General features: G+C 42.1%; 1 protein-coding gene across 1 annotated transcript in view; it reads right to left on the bottom strand.

Moving 5' to 3' along the window:
• LOC117555251 (proprotein convertase subtilisin/kexin type 4-like) overlaps nt 1-15,510 on the bottom strand; it is a 241,658-nt gene that overhangs the window by 58,149 nt on the left and 167,999 nt on the right.

Here is a 15,510-nt window from a genome sequence, read left to right as displayed (position 1 = left end):
AGTGAGGCTAAGGTAACTACTGTAGAACACCAGTCATCTTTGTCTGCATTACAAAGTAAGACTTGTGAAACCTGATGAGAACGGATAGTTCAGCTGAATGGCTGAACTTAAACATATGACTTAAACTAAAACAACACCAAAATATACTTTGTTTAGCCTCTTTAGTTACATTTTACACTGTAGAGAAAAACAATAAAAAATGTGCAGACGTCTAGAAGAAAGATCCTAGCATTGCAATGATTTAAATGTCTATGTGTTTTGATTGGAAATGTGGTATGTCTCACATTTTGTAAACCAGGTAAAACAACAATACATACGATAATTACAAATATTTGATACATATTATCATCTCTTCCTATATCAGTGATGTATTTATATTAATGTACACCCCCATTCAATGCAGTCAGAAAAAACTGTTGAATATAATTGTATAATTAAAAGCTTTTTTGCCAACAACACGTATATGATGGATTACTGTGATTTAGACCCGCATGCTTTTGTCTGATGGAGCTAGAAAGTAGAACCTTCATTACGATTATTGTCCATACACACACAAACACATTCAGAAGTAAGGATGACCATGGCCAGCCCCCTTGGACCTCTGGCCCGCACTGTGACCTGTGGATGATCAGCATGTGTCTTGGGGGGGGGGGGGGGGGGGGGGGGGGGGGAGTCAGGATCGATGAGAGAAGGAGAAAGAGATCACAACAGGCCAACCCTGGTGAGTCCGAAAAAACACCAAATGAGACTGGAACAACACAAACAGCAGGGGGAGGAGGAGAGGAAAAAGCAACAAGGACAGGAAAAAGGAGAAAATAGTGATAGAGATCTGGGGCTAGACAGAGTCTGACACACTAGAGCAGGGGTTCTCAAAGTTTTGATGAGTGAGGGCCAATTTAGGTACCCAATATTGGATTAAGGGCCGCCCAAGAAAAAACGGAACACAAAATAATTCCAAAACAAATCCTTTCTTTATTGTACTAACCAATTACCGCAACTCGCGAGATGCCTAGTTGCCATGCAACCAGTAGTCTAGCAAACTTTCCACAAGCTGTCGTTCATAATTTAGGAATGACAACCCAGGGGGCGCAGTTTTACCATTCTTAACCCTCTGGAGTCTAAGGGTATTTTCTCGATTTTTAGATGTTTTCTTAAATCACCTTTTAAATGTATTTCTTCTAACATGGCACCCCATGTGTTAAATATCAAAATGTTCAGGACAATCTCTGGTCTTGCTATATATGCATATTACTCACCTTGGAGCACTGTTTGATGAGATAAGTAGCTCAAAAGCTTAAAATGTGAAATCCGATTTTTGGAAAATCTTCAAAACTCTTGTGAAAACACAAATTTACTCATGTGATCGAATTGTTTTGGTGTTTTAGATTTGGTTACCAAAGTCCTAGGATCACAAAAGCAGTGCAATATTTGAATTACACTGTATATAAATGTGTTATTCATGTCTAAAATGAAAAACATTAAATTCAAATTTTGAGTAAAATAGGTGTTTATCACTCTACTTTCACCACAGCAGGGACTGAGATACATTAGGACTGAATAATGACTTCATATTACATACCAAGGTTCATGTGATGTGTACAAATACAAATTGAGCATTCAACCTTTTTTTTTTCAACCAACAATTTATTATAAATATGTTTTTTTCAACCAACTATTTATATAAATATAAGAAACTGGAAAATCTCACTATTTACAATATTGAACATCAGAACTTACAACCAACTATTCATTATAAATGTCAAGACAGTGTCAAGGTCTTTGTCTGTCTTCCAAGACAGTGGGTCTGGCTGCTGTGTAGGTGGGGTGTACAAGTGCTATATGAGACCTCCACGAGACCTCCTTGCTGGCTGGGTTGAAGGTGATGGCTGTGGTGGAGCCTTTGTGCTGAGGTGTATCTTGACCTGGTGGCAGCCGCAGATGGAGGTGGAGGCAGCTGTAGTGACGCTGGTCTGCTGGTCCTTGGTGGTGATGGCTCTGGTGAAGGCCCTTGAGCCACAGTAGATCTTGACCTGGGGGCTGGCACAGATGGATGTTGTGGCTGCTGGATAAACGCCGCCTGTGTAGGACAATAATTACAACTAATTTCATTGAAATAAAGTTCAAGTAAAATGTGGCTCAAGCACAAATAACAATGCACACATACAAATAAAGTTTGGGAGGTTGCAGAAGGAGTCTCTCTTGATCTCTCTCTCACACACACACACACACACACACACACACACACACACACACACACACACACACACACACACACACACACACACACACACACACACACACACACACACACACACACACACACACACACACACACACACACACACACACACAGGTATTTCCAGTTACTTTACATTCAGTATAAAATCACAGACACACATATACACTGAACAAAAATATAAACGCAACACTTTTGTTTTTGCTCCCATTTTTCATGAGATGAACTCAAAGATCTAAAACATTTTCTATATACACAAAATATCAATTTCTCTCAAATATTGTTCAAAAATCTGAAAAAATCTGTGATAGTGAGCACTTCTCCTTTGCCGAGATAATCCATCCCACCTCACAGGTGTGGCATATCAAGATGCTGATTAGACAGCATGATTATTGCACAGGTGTGCCTTAGGCTGGCCACAATAAAAGGCCACTCTGAAACGTGCAGTTTTGCTTTATTGGGGGGGTCCGAAAACCAGTCAGTATCTGGTGTGAGGGGTAGGATTAGGGTTAGGGGTAGGGTTAGGGTTAGGGTAATGTTGTGAATTGAGTGGCCCATGGTGGTGGTGGGGTTATGGTATGGGCAGGCGTATGTTATGGATGACGAACACAGGCCACTCAATTCACAACATTACCCTAACCCTAACCCTACCCCTAACCCTAATCCTACCCCTCACACCAGATACTGACTGGTTTTCGGACCTCCTCAGAACCCCCAAATAAAGCAAAACTGCACGTTTCAGAGTGGCCTTTTATTGTGGCCAGCCTAAGGCACACCTGTGCAATAATCATGCTGTCTAATCAGCATCTTGATATGCCACACCTGTGAGGTGGGATGGATTATCTCGGCAAAGGAGAAGTGCTCACTATCACAGATTTTTTCAGATTTTTTAACAATATTTGAGAGAAATGGTTATTTTGTGTATATAGAAAATGTTTTAGATCTTTGAGTTCATCTCATGAAAAATGGGAGCAAAAACAAAAGTGTTGCGTTTATATTTTTGTTCAGTGTACATAGGCTACATCTGATTACAAAGTCTCATCTGTACAGGACGGTAAAATAATAACAGGCACACATATAAATAAATCTATGACAAAGTCTCATCTGTACAGAACAGTATGATAAAATAATCGATGGCAAAAACATGTCACTGTAAATGTCTCCGTTGTGGAACGAATAAATGATAATTTAATCATCTACACATGTAATCTCACTTTTACACACCAAAATAACGTTAACACAGAGTAAACGTTTGCTAATGGAGAGTCTATTTTGTCCCAATAATGACTATCGATAAAAAATATATATCAATAAACCTATTGTTCATTTTCGCGGTATTCCCCACACATTGCCAGTACACTATTACTGTAATATTTACACTTACCCATGTCCAAATGGATCCTTGTTGTTGTCTTTGTATTCTTCTTCTTCAGAAGAGTCGAAGACTTCAGGTTCTGACCCCCAAAACACACCAGGAGCGTCTGCGTCGTGTTAAGGCCGCGCCGCGGCGGTCGTAAGGATCGCGGCCACTCTAGTCAATGGGTGCTATTACACCACACGCGCCGTGTTACGGCCCGTACACACAGCAGCTTTTGGCGATTTGTCCACCGCTTCCAGCGCGTCTCCGCCCATTGACTTTGAATGGGGATGACGTCACTTTCTCTCGCTTGTCGCCGAACTGCATTGTGGGCAGGCGAGGCGAAGATTTCCAGGATTTCCAGGATGTTCAGGATTTCAAAGTTGAACAATGTTCAACTTTTGAGGCTGAGCAGGAAGCGACAGCCAATCAGATCCGTTTATGCAAATCTGACAGTTCAAGCGCTAGCCAATCAAACCGCGTGCAAGCAGGGAGAGCCAGACCACAGTTCATTTCCTCATATTCCAAACGAGAAATTACGGTAGCAAATCACCCGGTTCTTTACGACCAGACTATTTACCGGGATACAAACCGGAGGAACCAGGCATGGAGGGAGGTGCCAGAGACAGTGGGTGAAACTGGTAGGTTTTCGCCTGTTTGGGGAGTATATATATTGCTCGCATATTTTTTGCTTTGTATGTCGGGGGCAGGAGATTCATGTGATTGGTTGTTGGTCGTGTTGCTCGCAAAAAATCCCCAAGCTGTCAGACACGCCCAGCTCCAAGATTTTCAAGATTTGTTCAAAGCTGCTGTTTGGACGGGCTGTTACGGTACGTCCACACAGCAGCTTTTCAAAAATCTTGAAAATCTTGGAGCTGGGCGTGTCTGAAAGCTTGGGGATTTCGCGACCAACAACCAATCACATGAATCTCCCGCCCCCGACATACAAAGCAAAAAAACCCCGGTTCTTCTCCACTATTTCTTTTAACATTTTCAACATTTATGAGATTGATGTCTATGGTGCTATTTTATGCTACATTCCATGCTGGCTAATGATAATGTCTATGCTTGCTAGCAACGAAGTAAACTAGCAACGAAGTAAACTGGTTATAAAATCCCCAAACAAGCGAAAACCTACCAGTTTCACCCACTGTCTCTGCCACCTCCCTCCATGCCTGGTTCCTCCGGTTTGTATCCCGGTAAGTAAATAGGGACTGGTCATAAAGAACCGGGTGATTTGCTACCGCAATAACTAAGTTCTCCTCCATTTTTTTTAGGAATATAGAATGAACTGCGGTCTGGCTCTCCCAGCTTGCACGCGGTTTAATTGGCTAGCGCTTGAACTGTCAGATTTGCATAAACGGGATTTGATTGGCTGACGCTTCCAGCTCAGCTTCAAAAGTTGAACATTGCTCAACTTTGAAATCCTGGAAATCCTGGAAATCTTTGCCTCGCCCCCCCACAATGCAGTTCGGCGACAAGCGAGGGAAAGTGACGTCATCCCCATTCAAAGTCAATGGGCGGAGACGCGCTGGAAGCGGTGGACAAATCGCCAAGAGCTGCTGTGTGTACGGGCCGTTACGGCTCAGACGCGTCCCAGAAGCGGCTCGGCGCAGCGCTTCTCTAAAATTAGGATGAATTCTATTTTTGCCGCGGCGCAGCCGTAAGGTAAAGTCGGGCAGGCAGCGCCCCCCCTCGTAGGAAGTGGAAAGGTGAGCACATATACTAATTTAGCAGACCCCACAAGTAGGAGAATACATGCCAGCGTTCTCCTCCGGTTTACAGGCACTGTAAATGATATATATATATATAGAATAATTATGATGATGAATGCATATTTTTTTACCACTAAAATACAGCAACACATCTTTGATTCATGTCGTTTATAACTGGAATATTACAATTATTATTAACTGTGTCTGTAGTCTACAACACAACAAAATAGGAAATAACAACAATAAACACGATTTAAACAGACACAAACATAAACCATTTAACTACGTAGCCTACTTACTTGTAGAAGTACAAATGTCCAGGAAATATTCCAAAATCAACAACAACTGCGAGGCTGCACACACGACGCTCCGCTTCCGCAACGTTTTGAAACGCGTCTGGTGTGTGTTGTCGCAGGAGGAGGTCGCAGCGTGGCGCAGCCGCAACGTAACGCGGCGCAGACGCTCCTGGTGTGTTTTGGGGGTGAGGCTCTATCTTCACTGCTGCTAGCGAAAAAAATCTCTAGCGAAGTCGGCAACTGTAACGTTTTTTTTAGCCATTTTATCTGTCTCTCTCTCTCTCCTCACTAAAGGAAACTGATGGGAGACACGTGGTTTATGTTTTTTGTACTTGGTGGGTAGATTCCTATATCGGATCTCCTCTCTGGTAAACAAAAACACCCTGAAAACTCTGGCAGGAGCACTCATTCAAGGGTACTATGACTATGCTTGCACGTCATGGTACCATAGCACCTCCAAGGCGCTAAAAATAAAACTTCAAACATCGCAAAATAAACTGGTCAGACTACTGCTTGACCTTTCATCTAGAACCCACCTCACCTCTGCCCACTTGGACAACCTAGGATGGCTTAGAGTAGACGACAGAGTACAGCTACTTGCAATGGGCCTGGTCTACAAGATCCACTACACCTCTATGGTACCCATGTACATGTCAACATTCTTCCCAAAGGTCAAGGAATACCATGATCATAACACCAGAGGGAGCTCCACAAATCATGTGAAACCCAGATTTGGCACAAAAAAGGGGGAATACACGTTTCGCAATTATGCCACATCAAGGTGGAACGCTCTTCCCACAACTGTAAAGGAAAGTAAAACTATACTTACCTTCAAAACCTCTCTTAAAGAGCATTGCAAAACTGGCCCCGGTAATGGTACAAATCTCAACATGTCGTTCAATGGACAGCTTCCCCCCCCCCATCTATGTATATACTCGCATTTTAGACTCTGTTACTAACTGTATATCTGTAGACTTGGTATGTCTTAAATGTCCGGTTAGGATGTATTAGAACGAAATCTAAAATGAAAATTGTAAACAAGCAATCTGTATGTAAAAAAAACCACCTGTATGTAAATTGTAAATAAGCCATCTGTATGTCAAATATGTCTTATATGTCTTAAATGACATGATGAATTGGAAATGGGGGACCCTGATGTAAACAAGACGAAAGTCTTTCTCTGGTCTGCATCCCCTTAACAATTGTATGTTTTGAGCTGTACTGTACTGTACCCAATATACAAGCTGTTAATAAACTTTTCAATCAATCAATCAATCAAGCCCTTAGTGATTTCTCGATGTCCATTGGTCATTTCAGACCATAATGGCTGCCGGCCGAGATTTCCTTGACGGACACACAAATCCACCAATCCCACACAGTGTAAAGTCAAGCTGCTTTGAGCGGCCATATTGGCTGATGTGCCCTGGTTACAGTCTCACAGGAGATACCGCTGGAAAGCTACTCATTCTAATTCTTACTAGATTCTTTCACACACACATACGGGTTTTGGGCCGAGGGCGACACCGTACTTCCGGTATCAACCATTTCACACGAGGTGCATACAGAATATCATAGTCGATTGCCTTAATCAATATAGTCAACTCTAAAATACCACATATATGCATTGGCATGATAATATTATTGTGACAAGTGGGGTATTCACCTGGTGTTTCCAGAAGATAGACGTAGATGCAGCCAAAATCGACCGAAGGCCACTTTTGAGGGTCGTAATTCCATACATTGTACATCCAACAACCCACACAGCTCTAGTTTACGCTGGTAACGACCTAGAGCACACCCCTCAAGTCCAGAGATGTAATCCGAAGACATGCAGCGATTTCTTCGGTCGTTAAATCAGAAAAAAAAACCTAGTGCGCTCTGCCTGGCTACATCAGCTAGCTGTTTATATTTGCATTGCCAGGATTTTTGCACCTCCAGAAAAATGGCGTCTTTATAAAAAAATATATGGCGCGCGTTGCATTGTGGGTAGCTGTGACGTCACTGTGTGTGAAAGAAAACAACCATGGAGGATTAAAATATAACGCATGCATTTCAGCGTGTCACATTAACTATCGCGGGCCGCCAGAAACATTTCCGAGGGCCGCCATTGGCCCACGGGCCGCACTTTGAGAACCCCTGCACTAGAGGGAAATAATCAAAATCCTCGGCAGGATGTCGGACCATACATACAAACAAGCAAATGGTGGGATGAACCTATATTTATCTCCTCTACTTTCATCCATTGAGGAAGACAAACGTGGTAAGAAATTGATCAGATGAGCATCTGTTAGGCTTGGCAACAGTCACAAGTCTGCAGAGACGGTTTTTAAACCCCATTTTTCAATCCTATCTCCATTACTGTCATCGCTGTACGGGCACTTAAAGGACTGTTCCACAGTAAACAAAGAAAAGGGGAGCTGTATGCAAATGCAGCCTCCTGCACACTGTTAGAAGTTCCTTTAAGATAGAGGTTCTGTAATTCTACAGTAAGTGCTTGACAAGGACGGTTTTGTGCAGTGAGTCTCTGCATGAGTATGGAGTAAAAAATACAATGTTTTTCTTTCCTTTGATCATACCTCCACTTATATACAAAATAAATGGCTCTCTGTATATTATATACACAATCCTTAGTAGATGTCCTTCACAGAATCAGGGCAACTGATGTGTGTTAGTGATTTTACATGCTTTAATGTTCAAAAAGGTATTTCTTTTGCCCATACTGCCTGTGCTGCAGCACCTTTTCACCCAGTCTGCTCTGATTGGTTAGTTGGCTTTGTTGTGATTGGTCAACTGCCTAGAGATGTCCCGCCCCTTAGCCTATCACGTACAATGTGTTGGCACGCTAGCCAATAGAAGTGTAAGTGTTAGTGTGTGGGAGAGGGAACTTTGGGATTTTAGCCTCTGCAGAACATTTACATGCACAAAAAAAAAACGTCATTTGGGAAGCAGATTTTTTACTGAAAAGTTTAGTATTAGTTATATCAAATTTGATTCTTAACAGATTGTTAATGTTTAATTATCATGTTAGTTAAAAATCTGGACGGCATTATGTTTCTTACAAAACATATTTGCTGTTGCAAATTATAGGTAAACAATGTTAATATTTAGGAGATAAGGATGGAATTTGGCATCTTTTATTAAAAAAACAACTGAATGAAAGGTTATTTTTTGTAGAATTTTCCCTATATCGAAATTAATCCTACCATTACTTGTGAACTCACAGAGTCTTCTACATCCTATGTTCCTATAGAGATCTAGTGATGTGGATGTATCTTTCCAAGTGTGTAACTGTGTCTCTGTGTATCCCATCTTGTCTGTGTTCCTCACAGAGGCTCTTTTATTCCCTCCTGAGCGGCCCCGTCACCCATGTCGCCGAGGGACAAGGAGAACGTGGCATTTTCCCTGGATCAAAAATTTACGAGCAATTAAAAGTGGGCCGACGCCCGGCATCCATCAGCCCTGCGTGCTGCTGCCAGGCTGGGTGAGGGGGACTCACCGTAAACCACAGGCTATATACTTTTATATCTGTTTTCCCTCCAAAGAGGGAAGGTTATGACAAAATTATGCTTTACTGTCCCAGGTTTCTGGCGCGATGTAGACATCTTTTACGGAACAGGCTCGTTGGAGGTCAGAGCCCCTTGAAAGGAGGCAGGGATAGAGAAATGTGTATGTGTAAAAGTATGTGTTTATGTTGGGTGATTTTTTTTTTTTACTGCTGACAGAAGCCTTTAACACAATAGGAATAACATAGTATCTGCTCTTCTGGTCGATCAGTTACCGAGGGAAGAGTGACCTAATTACTCTGTTGTTTATTACAGCAGAGCTCTGATTTATTTCCCCACGCTGATGCATTTTCAACACTCTTCTTCAATAAAGGCAGCATTTTTTTGTATCTAAATACACACACACATGCTCATGCACAATGATCCATTGCGACACACCTAATACACAAAAAAGCATGCAAACCCTCATACATCAGCGCAGTCACTCTTTCACTTCTCCCGGCTCCTCGTGACAGGCCCAGACTCATTTGCATGCTTAATTGTGTTGTAATGTACTTTTAATTTGAAAATGGAGGCAATTAATTATTTTGATATGGAATAAAATGCCACAAATGTAAACATTCTAATAGTTCTCTGTGAGCTGGGTATCATTTTTCAAAAGAGGGATTGAATCTTATCTCATTTCTTAATGCCATACAAGTTTTTGCAAGATATCGTTTTACCACTCATGCATTCTCCTTGATTTTCACTTTGTCTTTGCAGAGAGGGCAGAGTTTCTTTGATCTACTCCGCCGCTGTTATTTTCGATCTAAATCTCCCACAGGATAATTACTGTAGTTTCACCTATGCTATCAGAAGAGATTAAATGAAATTAAGCCTGTTTGGACATCCTGCTTCTTCTCTGTACGTCATCCCTCCGGTACAACTCCAGACTTTCTATTTCTGGGTCAGGGAGGCTTCAAGTGGAGATGTGAATCGCGGATAAAAAAAGAAAGAAGATTTTTCCTCCGTCAACCATGTGATCAATAGGTGTCAGTGTTCAAAGGAAAGCAAGCATCGCTGCAGGAGAGACGAAGAGGGGAGGGGGAGATCCATTTGTGCAGGCCCTGGAAAAAACTGACACTCTCGCTCCCTCACGATAATAAACTCACCACGGAGAGGAGAGGATGGATGCGTGTTATTTTTTCCCCCTTTTTCACCCATTTCCATCACCTTTCCCCCCCTCATTCCCTTTTTCCCGCCTACATACAAAGATTTTCTGTCCTCTTATATCTCTAAACCCCCCACCAAACCACAACCCCTCACCCCTATCTCTTTCCCCCTTTTTGATTCTCCCGAGGGAGCTCGCTGACATCACAGCCGGCCTGGCAACAGCCTATAAATTATGAGTGACAAGTCTTTGGACCAATAAAAGCACCACCATATTTCATGCACAGTAAATCTGATTGCAGATTGCACTGGCGTGTGGTGGTTGACATGTTTATTGTCGTCATGGCGGAGGGAGCTGAGGGTGTTATGGGTGAGGGGGGGGGGGGGGGGGGGCGCTCCCCAACATCACAGTTTCTAAATCTCCCGTTCCATATGGAGGTCACACAGATGGGAACTCTGGGATGCGGGCGACCCCTTGCACCCATCCAACAGCCCCCCAAATCCCCAAATACACACACCCATTTACATTCACACACATCAATGCCAACTCACCAACATCTATGGCATTATTTCCCTTCATCTTTTACAAAGCCATGCTTCTCTGACTGCAACCATGTGTCCTCAATCCCAACACGCTCCCTGTGGCATTTTTAAAGAGGTTATACTTAATATCTTCATTACATTTTCTTATCTAAAGTGTAATTATGTTACTTTTGAAGGAAGCCATTAGACCTTCTTCCTCATACATTCTTTTTTAAATCATAGTGCATTAAACGCTGTTGCTCATTCTAACACACTCTGGCCTTTTCTGTAGGTAAATGCTAGATGTGTTGCTCATCAGTGAGCCAGTTTGCGCACGTGTGCAGTGTTTTCAAAGAATGATATGGCTCTCTTTTGGTTGCAGATCAATTCTCTGTCATTCTTCACTGCAGAATGTACCAGTGTAGGGGGATTTTTAAATAACTATCATAGTGTTCAAAACTACTGTGATATCATATTCAACACGTCATCCTGAAAGCTTTCAACCAAACAGAGGAATGTCTGCACTCCACAAATAGTATGGTGCAGTGTACTAGCATTTTCTTATATATGGGTTGAGCATTATCGCTTGAGACCACAGTCTAACGATGTATTTTACACAAACATGGAAATTAAGACATGGACACATATTCTACTTCCACTTCCAAAACCCATATACAGCATTACAAAACATGTTGCAAGTCCTTAAATACTCCAAGTCAAAGGGAAGACAATGGAAGGTCCCAAAGGTCACATACAAATGCATTAAAGTGGCCCTTTTATACTTTCTTGGGTTCTCCCTTTCCTGTAGTGTTTATATATTGGTTTTTATGCATGTAAAGGTACACGCCAGAGGGAGTTTCTCTCTCACACACTCCCCCCCTGCCTGAAACTTCTCCATTGGACTCCGTTACAGCTTTACATAGTGACATCACTAAGTAACAATTGCGCTTATATTGGTTAGCGCTCCAACACATTGATAGGCTAAGTGGCGGGACACCTCTAAGAGGTTGACCAATCACAACAGAGCCGGCCAGCTACCCAATCAGAGCAGACTTGGCTCTGGTTTCAGACAGAGAGTGAAAAGAGGTGCTGCAGCAGTATGAGAAAAATAAAGAGCTTTCTGAACATTAATGCATGGAGACATGTCACAGTAGAGACACTACACACAAATATTAACCTTGAAATGAACATAAAATATCCTCTTTAAAGAATGTGCCGGTTAAATTGGAGAAGATTTAATTTGTTTGTAATGTCTGTTTGCATGCCTTTCAAGACGCAGTGCATTGAGCCATTTTACCTGCAACAAACTCATAAGTCATAACCATGCAGAATCCAGAGAAATATCACTTAGTTTCCACTATAGCTAATAAGCATTAAGTGTTATCTTCAATTTTCCTAAACATGGATCCTCTCATTACAGATATCACATCTTTAATGTATTGTAACAACCTCATTGATGTTAAGTGACCCTGTGCTCATTGCACTAGTCCAGTCCATCCTTCCTTGCCCATGCAATAAACCATTCTTCATAATTAGGGTGGCCGCTGCAGTATGATCTGGGCATTACGAGTCCTCAGCCGCAGCCCCTAAATGGACAGATTTCAACAAACGCCCGCTGGTGTGATCGGCATCATTATATTTTAATTAATCCATTCTTCTCTCAGCAACACAGTAATTACAATCTATTTTACTACACAGCATGCTGCGAATAGAGGGGATGGAGGAGAGAAGCAGGAAGGGAATAAAAGGTTGAAACAGGGAACAGAAAGAGGGGTGTTGACAGTGAGTTAGAGCCAGGATGGGGAGAGGAAATGTTAAGGTGAGTGAGACAGAGAGCAGAGGAAAAACATCACAAACGCTATGACTGATTACCGATATGTCATCGCCCGGCTGACATTGTAAAAGCATTGTAAAAGCGTTTATACGATGTCTGGAGGAGCATGGGGCTCACTCGCACTCTCCCTCTCTCCACAGATTCATGCTTCATACAGTCACAGGGAGAAGCTCCATTTCCTCCAGCCTCTGTGTGTATAAATCAGAGCAGGTGCAGACACTCAGACACGCTGTGGGTGTGATAATAACATTAGAGGATTACAATGACACTCCTCCCCGGACAAGATCACCTGTCTCAACTGTCATAAAACAGATGCTTTTTGTGGTTGAAGCGCTTTATACGAGGAGAGTGTTCACATTAAAGTTGTGCACGTGGCAAATATAGCAGTAAACAAGTGGAAGATGACACTACCAGTGTGATCATCGAGGATTGTTTACTGGAATAAACTTAGTACAAGTAACACCTCAGTTTGATACATAAAACTGTTGCAGCTATTATTTTAGACAAGCAGCTAAGGTAACACACGGAAAAAACATCTATAAAACACCTGAAATGTTCAATATTATCACAATCTACAATCTGAAGGGTTTTTTTGTACAGTGGTTTGTTTATGTAGCATTCAGAGGCTTATAAATATTCAATCTTATAAAAGAAGTGAAGAGATAAAGAGACATTTTATTATGCCTTTTGTGTTTTCCCCTTTCCTATAGTGTGTTTTATAGGTTTTCGTGCGTGTACATGGAAGGTTTCTCATTTCTCTAATTGTCGCGTCGTGATGAAAGCAGTTAATGAAATAATATCCAGGGGATGCATGCAGAGCTGTCATTGGCTGAGATCAGTCCGACCGTGCATCACGACTCTTTGAAACATCACTGTTGCCGGAAATACATCCGCGGAGGAACCATCAGTGTCTCCTTGGTTAGAGCTCCTCCAGAGAGCCTCCTCGATGCTCGATCCTCGGTCCTCGATGTGTATTTAGAGAAATTAGATGTCCTTCAACATGGCGCGCTGAAATCCATTTCCGGAGGACCGAGGAGGGGAAATTAGAGAATTGAGAAACCTTCATGCTCTGCAAAGGCTAACATACCAAAGTTCTCTCCAGAGGGACTTTCTCTCCAACACACTCCCCCCCCCCGCCTGACACGCCGCCATTGGATTCCTTTGCACATGATATGCTAAGGGACAGGTTATCGCTAAACGTTTGGCCAATCACAACAGAGGATGAAAAAAGGTGCTGCAGCAAAGGCAGTATGAGGAAAATAAAGGCCTTTTTGAAAGCATGTAAACCTATCACAGCAGAGGCACAGAAAAACAATCTGAACTCTGAAAATGTACCCCTTTAAAAAAATCTCACTATAAAAACATTTGACTCTAGTATGCAGCCTATTTAAAGGTTTTTATATCAATATTAGTATAACATTTATGTTCCTCAATGTCTTTAAAGATGAGTTAAGAGCAGGAGTAGTAATAAGAGATAGACAAGAAGATTGTTTAACTTAGCAAAAGAGACTAGAAAAAGGGGTAAGCAGCTAGCCTGGCAAATTACCATGTGCCACACAAAGTCTTTTGTGGTTGCCAGGAAACCAAACAGGTGTTGCTGCTTGGCCAAAAAATAGTTTGAATGGATTGAACATATGAGATATTCCAAGTTTTAAAGGAGTTGGTTGTTGAATCATTGTGTTTTTGGAGAGAGTCAGGCCAGCTTTTTTCAAAAACGTATGCTAAGCTAAACTGTTACCGTCTGTAACCTTATATTTACTCTTCAGATATAAGACTTATATCATCTAAATCTTAAGTAACTCTGTGACTCTGTGAAAACGCAACAAAACGAAAACTCCAAAATATTGAACTATTACTTAAAAAGTGCACAACCATGATTGTCTAATGTCTCTTAGATAGCCATAGCAATGACTAATCATGGGTTTCAGCTTAGCATGGTAGATCACTTTCCTTTTAAAGAACAAAAAGTGATCTTGTTAAGGGAAATGTTTACATATGTCCTCAGTTATTGTATGTATAGAGAGATTGTGTCTATTCCGTACTATAGGGATGTAATATTGTTATTGTACCACTGTGAGGCACTGTAGTGTTACGTGCTACGTAAGGACCAGGCTTGCGTCATGTAAATGAGGGTGTGTTCACCTGATGCATGTGTACACTGTGTTATTCTAAGTTAGTTCGGCTGAGCGAAGGAATCACCTGAGAAGCATAGGAATAAATCATGCTCAAGGGCTAAACAGTTCATCGTCTCCGTCTCCACTATTTCTCTCCGAGTGCAGCGTATGAAGAACCTTAACAGATCTGTCTATTGATCAGTTCAGTTTACATGTCAGTCTCACTTATGCTGCGTTCACACCGGATGCAATGCGATTTTTGGGGGCGGCGCGATTACATGTAAAGTCAATGCAGAGATGCGGACAGACGCAAATTCGCTCTGACGGCGCGCATGAAGCGGTTGATGCGAATGCCGAGGCGCGATTGAGGCGATTGGAGGGGGCCGCGACAACCGCTCGAGTTAAAAAATGTCGCGATCTCGCGGTAGCCAATCAGCGGTGAGGATCTCAGCCTGCCGTCACTGACGTTGAACAAGAAAAACAACATCAGCCGTTAGCTGTTAGCACTCAGAGCTCACAGCTCTTCATATCTGTTCAGAAACTTGACTAAAGTTAAACAAGTACAAACCACAGACTGTCTGTGTCATGGAGAATACAGTCGCTGGTTTATTTATGTCTGTATAGGCCGTTGTTGTGAGTGTGGCCGGAGCATATACAACGTTAGCTTAGCCTGGTCAATCTGATCTCCATTCAGAAAACACGCATTTTAAAAGGTTTTTCGCCTGCCGTCTGTCTGCAGGCTTGTCAAAGCATTAATTCATGGTTTTACTAACCGATATCAGTA

The sequence above is a fragment of the Gymnodraco acuticeps genome, unplaced genomic scaffold (genome assembly GCF_902827175.1).
Source record: "Gymnodraco acuticeps unplaced genomic scaffold, fGymAcu1.1, whole genome shotgun sequence".
NCBI lineage: Eukaryota > Metazoa > Chordata > Actinopteri > Perciformes > Bathydraconidae > Gymnodraco > Gymnodraco acuticeps.
This window is presented reverse-complemented; position numbering and strand designations above follow the sequence as displayed.